This window comes from Penaeus japonicus, unplaced genomic scaffold, assembly GCF_977035675.1.
Source record: "Penaeus japonicus unplaced genomic scaffold, GWHDUDI00000001_assembly GWHDUDI00000023, whole genome shotgun sequence".
Lineage (NCBI taxonomy): Eukaryota > Metazoa > Arthropoda > Malacostraca > Decapoda > Penaeidae > Penaeus > Penaeus japonicus.
In genome coordinates, this window is record NW_028234425.1 from 3,407,778 (window position 1) to 3,415,703 (window position 7,926).

Here is a 7,926-nt window from a genome sequence, read left to right on the forward strand (position 1 = left end):
GTAACGGCCGGGTTGCAATCAGCATCAGCGGCTAAAAGTAATTCACGAGATAAGTGCAGCGATGCCTACCAAACTAGTCATTACAGGTGAGCCATAATTCCAGCCCTGGTTGTCAACGAGCTCCTTGAGAGCTTTGTGCCGCTGGCGTCCTCGTCTGCCAGTTAGCGCCAAGATCGCCAGGTGCCAGTGAGGACGGCACCCATCACTGCCATCTTCCGCCAACCTCGCTCCCATCTCCTGCTTTAGAAAAAAAAAAACTAACTATCGAACTCCACTTGGATTTTTTAACCGTCGTCGCTACTATACCGAGTCTAATATCATTCGAACTTTCATTAAGTCTTCAGTTCCAAATTAGGGGGAGAGGATATTTATCGTAGTCATCTTGGTGGCGGTAGCGCGCGTGGTGGCGGGCCGGCCATGCGCATTGTGATGTGATATTGTTATTTATGGCGGGAGGTTCAGTGCGCGTCAAGCCGCCGGCAGAGCCACACGACCCTCGCTGCCAGGTCAGTCCGGCACGTTTTCTCGCATGTTACTCCACTCTCGTTGCGTTATTTCATGGAACCATGTCTTTTTCTATGAATTATTCTACTCGATCCTTTTTCTTGTCATCGTCGTTGAAGACTGTATGTCTATTTTTTTCTTAACTCTCGGACTTTTTTATCAATGTTCTGAAATAGTTGTTTCACTGTAAATTATTACTTTTTTTTATTGTATCCTCTTTGACCTGGTAGGTGTCCACGATATTTTTTTTTCTCTCTCTCGAGATAATCTGGCACGCGTGGATGTGATACGTGTAGTGACATTCTGTGCACGTTTTTTCGGTGTTTTATTTATAAAAAAAAAAATATCTCTTCTTGTTAGTCAGTATTTCTTACCTTAAATCTTTCTCACCAGTAGATCAAAGATATTTCCAGAAAAATAAGAAGACCCTTCATGACTCTCTCACCAACAGAGAAGTAAAATAAAATAAACAAAACCAGAACACAAGAAAATAAACTTAAAAAAAAAATAAACCTGCTGGGTCAAACTAGAAACATTCCACATTTCTTCCCCAAATATAAAAGAAAAAATAAATAAACATTCATATGATACAGCTATCTCTCGACTGAAACTATGCCAGAGAGAATAAAGAGAAAGAGAGGAAGGAACGAGCGAGAGAGAGAGAGAGAGAAAGAGAGAGAAAGGAGAGACGGAGAGAGGGAGAGAAAGCTCGGAGCCTCCGACCACGGCACACGAGAGAAGCAGCATGACCGGTACTTGTTTATTTACACGAGGCAACAGCGCACGCCTCACCTCGCTCGGGACACGGTGGGGGGGAGGAGGAGGAGGAGGAAGAGGAGGAGGAGGAGGGGGAGGAGGAGGAAGGGGTTCACACTAGGTCAGCCTGGGTCAAGTGCCGTTTACTCGCCCGGGGAAAAGGAAGAGGGGAGTAAGAGCTTGACTTTTTTGTTTTTGTTGAGTCGTTTTATCATGGGGTCATTAGCTTTTTTTTTGTCAATGGGATTCCCTTATTTCTTTAGGGTTTGGCGGAGCGGTGCGTTCAATGCGGAGGTTGCAGGAGAGTTGCACAGGCGGTCGGACGGACGGAGGGCGGAAAGGTTAGAGTATGAATTTCCGATAGGATTTCAGAAGGAGATGATTAAGGACGCAGCATATACGTGTCCAGAATGAGTCGCAGACGTACATGAATGCCATCAAACGAGAGCACACGTACACACGAACACACACACACACACACACACACACACACACACACACACACACACACACACACACACACACACAGACAGACCCGGCTCATGGAAAAATGAACCAGATCAAACAGATTAATAGCAAGATGAATAGCTAACACAGATTGACAAGACAAATGAATGAATCAGGCACAGTGATAGATAGATATAAGGACAGCCATGGATTCATTAATACCTCAATGAATATAGACGATAGAGTTTATTCATTTTTGATCTATAACATTTTGACGGAGCTTCGTCATCACCACCATCACCGTCATCACCGAAGCGCTGTCATCATCGGCGGGGGGTTGGGGGGCTATGGGGTAGAGGGGGGGAAGGTTGCAGTGTTGACCACTTATTTGCATTCATTTGCGAAAGCTTATCGATTTCTCGGCTGATTTTAGGCCGATAATTCATTTTCAAAAAGCAGACGGAATGGCTTTATCACACGCGTCGATCTCGTCAAACAAATATTATGATTTAGTTTGAATCTGGAAATTATTCATATTTATGGAAATTCAAGGAAATTGAGAATCCTGTGCTCATTGTAACGTCTGCATATATACATATCTACATGTATATTATGGTTAGATAGATAGATATTGATATAGATAGCTAGATAGATATAGATAGATAGATAAATAGATTTGAATATATATATATATATATATATATATATATATGTATATATTTATGCATATATATATATATATATATATATATATATATATATATATATATATATATATATATATATATATATATATATATATAATATATATATATATATATATATATATATTATAATATATTATATATATATATAATATATATCATATATATACACATACATATATTATATATATATATATATATATATATATATATATTGATATTGATATATATATATACATAAATATATATTATATATATATATATATATATATATATATATATATATATATATATATATATATGTATATATATAATATATATATATATATATATATATATATATACATATATATATTATATATATATATATATATATATATATATATAATATATATATATATATATATATATATATTATATATATATATATATATATATATATTGGTATATGTATATATATAAATATATGCATTATATATATATGTATATATATATATATATATATATATATATATATATATATTTATTTATATGTATATATACATATATTGATAGTGATCAGTGGAATAGAAATCATATGAACTGAAATGAATAACATTTGGCAAGTTAAAAAAACGATCAATGATTAAGATTTGCAAAAACATTTTGCCTTCATTACACACTTCCCATTTCTTCTGACGAACAACAAGAGGAAACAAAGATAACAATAAGAAAAGCAAAGGAAAAAAAGAGAACAGAAAAAAAGATAAGAAAATAGACCCTTGTCAGAACCTTCTGTTGCCACATGCGAAACCTCATTATATTTCCCCCGGAATGAAAATAATCGCTTCTAAATAGATAAATAAAACCCAGAAAACCTCCGTTGGTTCTCAGGCCCGTTCGTAGGGTCGGCGGGGAGGGGAGGGGAGAGGGGAGGGTAGTGGGCCTACCCGCTGATTTCCCTCTTCATTTAAGCTCCTCAGGATTTACATAACGAGTGATGTTGATGTGCAACGTGTTCTCTTCGAATCTGCAACAGAGCAAGCGGCGGCGATCGGGGAAACTGCGGCGTTTAGCGGTCGGCGACGCGAGCGGAATCATTGCTATCACGCGAGGCCTAAAGATCGTCATTTGCGCTCGCGTCGGCTCTCGTAAGTGAGTGATAACGAGTGTTGGTTGCCAGGGACGCAGGAGGAGGAGGAGGAGGAGAGGGAGGAGGAGGAGGAGGAAGAGGAAGAAGAACAAAAGAATAACAAAAAGAGAACAGAAGAACAACCCCCGGCGCGCTCGGCAGGAACACCGCTACGATCACAAGCGTCGGCCGCTGAACGCGTTTTCGGAAGGGGGCGTCACTCCCCGGTACCGACTCAGCGGCCGTGGTTTTGGTGTTATTGCCGAGTGAAAGGGAAAGAGATATGATGATAGACCTTTTCTTCATGATAGTCTGTTTGTAATGATTAAAAAAGAATATATAGAAGGAAATCAAAACACGGAATGAGAATGATGAGAATTATTTCCTTTTTTTTTTTTCTTTTTTGGTTCGTCAGCGAGCGGTCGGTGGTTCGCCTTGTATTGATGTCAGTGATGAAGGAAATTAACTGGAAAAGTAGCTGAGTCATCTTAGAGACACGAAACATTGCAAGTAATGATAAATATTGCAATGGGTTGTTTGATTTTCCACTGGCGGTGTTAGTGATAAATCTTCTTTAGTTATCGCTAACCTTTAATCGAATTCCTATCACTTATTTGAATTATAGTGTCTTTGAGATACTGTTTATACGAAAAGTGAATGCCATTGCTGAAAACATATATTTTTTTTCTAATTGCAATCCTCACTCTTGATCAGAAATGAACATTATTCCAGTTGTGATTGTTACGATTATCAAATCACCGCCGTTACGGTTATATTAGCGTTTCATTCGCTCTTAGATTATCAAAACCTTTATCGTTATTACTATTATCATCATCATTATTCCAATTAGTTATATACGTGCTATTATTATTTTTGGTATAATTAACAATATTGAAATTAATAATATTCATAATATCAGTAATATCCAATTGCCATCCTTTAATAACGATAATCAGTTTGAATCTTGTGATCGGGAAGTCCACATTTTTATTATGGTTATAATTATGGGACTTTTATGATTATATGAAGAAACTGGTGAGGATTATTATTCAAAATGTTTTATGTTATCTCTGTTATTAATATCATCGGTGTTACCGTTATTTAATATTAGTTTTTTCGTGTTTCTTATATCGTTATTATTATAATCATTATTTTTGTTGTCATTATCATCATTATGATAATAAATATTATTATTAACATTATCATGTCATTATAATTATCATTATTACCAATATTACCATTATGATTATCCTCATTATTATCATCATCACAATTATTACCATTATCATTACCCTTATCAGCATAATCATTATCATTATCTTTATCACCAGCACTATTATTGTTATCATCATTGTTATTATTATTATTGTTAACATCATCATTATTATGATTATCATTAGCATGATTATTATCATTATTATTATTGTTTTTGATATCATTATCATACCATTATTCTCATTATTAGAATAATTATTATTATTATCATTATCATCATTATTATTATTATCATTATCACATTTATTATTATTATTATCATCATCATTATTATCATTATTATTATCATTATTATTAACATTCTTCTTCTTCGTATTATTATTATCATTATCATCATCATTATTATTATTATTGTTATTGTTATTATTGTTCGCATTATTATTACTACTGCTCTTATCATCATTATCATTAATATCATAATGATTATTTTATCCATTATTACCTTTATTATTACTGTTATCAATATCATTATCATTATTATTATCCTCAATATTGTTATTGTTATCATTATCATAATTATTTTTATTATCACCATTAATATTATTGATATTATTATCAGATCATCATTATCAGCGTTACTATTATTGATATTATCATTATTATTACTATAATCATTATTGTTTTTATCAACTTCATTATCAAACTTATCATCATTATCATATTTATCATTACTGTTGTCATTATTCCCATTATTATTTTTTTACTGCTATTATTACATCATCATTGATATAATCATTACCATTATCATTATCATTACTACCAATACTATTATAATTATTACCATCACTATCATTATCATTATTATTGATAAGGTTGCCATTATTAATAGGGTTATTATCATTTTTCTTTTAATCATCTTCATTTTTATCATCATAATGATTATCATCGTTATCATTGTTATTACTACTATCATTCCCATTAATATCATCATTATCAATGTTATTATCTATATCATTATCCTCCTCCTCATCATCATCATTATCATAATCATTGTTGTTATCCTAATCATTATCATTATTATCATCATTATCAATATCATCATTATGATTGTTACTATCATTATCATCAGTAACTATTATCAGTTTTGCTAGGTTATCATATCATCCTCGTCATTATCATTATCTTTCTATCATTATCATCCTTATCATTATATCACCATTATAATAATTTTCTTCTTGTTATCATTCTTTAATCAGTATCACCAAGGTTATTTTTGTCATCCTTTTTATTATTGGTTATTGTTGTTATTCCCAATCATTCAATGTTTTTCTTTTCCTTGTCAGTATCATTATCATAACGGACATCTTCCTCCTCCTCTTCTTTCTTCTTCTTCATCTTCTACTCCTTCTTCGTATTCTTCTTTTTTTTCTTCTTTTTTTTCCTTCTTCTTCTTCTACTCCCTTTCTTCTTCTTCTTCTTCTTCTTCTACTCCTCCTTCGTCTTCTTCTTCTTCTTCTCCTCCTCCTCCTTCTTCTTCTCCTCATCCTTCTTCTTCTCCTCCCCCTGCTCCTTCTTCTTCTCCTATTCCTCTTTTTTATCGTCATCCTCCTTCTCCTTCTTCTTCTCCTATTCTTCCTTTTCCTCGTCTTCCTCCTCCTCCTCATAATCATAATCATAATTAAAACTATATATCGTTACCACCTCCGTCATTACTGTCATGATCATCAATATTGCTTCATAATAATTATCATCATAATTTTATCTATCATCCATATCATTATCATTGCCTTTGACATCACTATTATAATCATTGCTTTGCCAATATAATCAATATAATAATTTTCCTTACCTATATCAGTGTTTATATAGATAACGTAATGACAATTATTAGTATCATATTTGTTACCATTATCCTAACAATTATTATCATTGTTATTATCAATGTTCCTATCATTATTATTACCATTATAATTATCCTTATCACTACTATTATCATTGTTATTATTGTAGATGTTGGTAATGTTATCATCATCAATTTATGATGGTCGTTATTATGATCATCATTTTGATTATCATCATCATCATCATCATTATCATTACTATTATTATCAATAATAGCAGTAGCAGGAGTATCATTTTTGTTAATCTTACTATCATTATGATTATCATCATCATTATGATCAATATCATTATAACTGCTACTGTTGATATCCATATAAGCTAATAATGATAACAACGGATAACTACCATTATCATGATTGTTATCGTTATTGATATCATTAGTATCATCACTCATGTTTTCATCATCATTATCATTATTTTATTGATATCATTGCTATAATTCATAATCATTATCATTACTAAGATTGCTAAAGTTAATCTTAGTATCACTGCTCTCATTCTTAATTTTTGTTTGGTTGACACTTATCAAGCTAAAAAGTTTTCAAAATTAGCTTTGTTTTAATTCTGTTGTGATTATCGCACTGTTGCTACTAGTACTAGCAGTGAAAATGATTATGGCAGATGAGGATAATTTTGATAAGGATAATGATTATAAAACTCATATCTATAATACTGTTCTCCTTGGTATTATTAATGATGATAATAGTCATGATTTTAATGATGATAAGGATTTTGATTATTGTAATGATAATGGTGATTATACTCATGATTATGATAATGACACTCATAATGATGACAGTGATGATAATGATTATAATAATGATATTGATGATAATGACAATGAGAATGATAATTATAATAAAAATGGTACTGGTAATGATGATAATGAAAATAACAATGATGGTAATAATAATAATTATGATAATAATAATAACAATAATAGTGGTAATGATAAAAATAATTATATTTGTAATTCTAATGACATCAGCAATAACAATCATAACAATAATAGTGATGCTAATAAAACAAAATAATAATCCTCCTCCTCATCATTATCATCAATATCATAATTGCAGAAAGAGTTGATGCCAACCCACCGCTCTTGACTTCCCACACTATATTAGTTTAGTGTTATTTGTCTAATGTAATACACAAAAGTGTTATCGTAAACAGTTCAGTTATCTTGTCGACGCTGTGTCGGTGTTGGAGAGGGAGACAATTAACAGGGACTGATTTCATTAGCCAAAGTATACCTCTATCGCCTTTGGTTGCCATCGCCTGTGGTTG

At 32.3% G+C, this 7,926-nt stretch overlaps 1 long non-coding RNA gene across 1 annotated transcript in view; it reads left to right on the plus strand.

Annotated features, from left to right (window-relative positions):
- Nucleotides 1–465: 465 nt before the first annotated feature.
- Nucleotides 466–7,926, plus strand: part of LOC147469153 (uncharacterized) — a 339,895-nt gene continuing 332,434 nt past the window's right edge. Inside the window, exon 1 of the long non-coding RNA XR_015192131.1 lies at nt 466–506. This is a non-coding gene — a long non-coding RNA (uncharacterized LOC147469153). The remainder of the gene's footprint in view (nt 507–7,926) is intronic.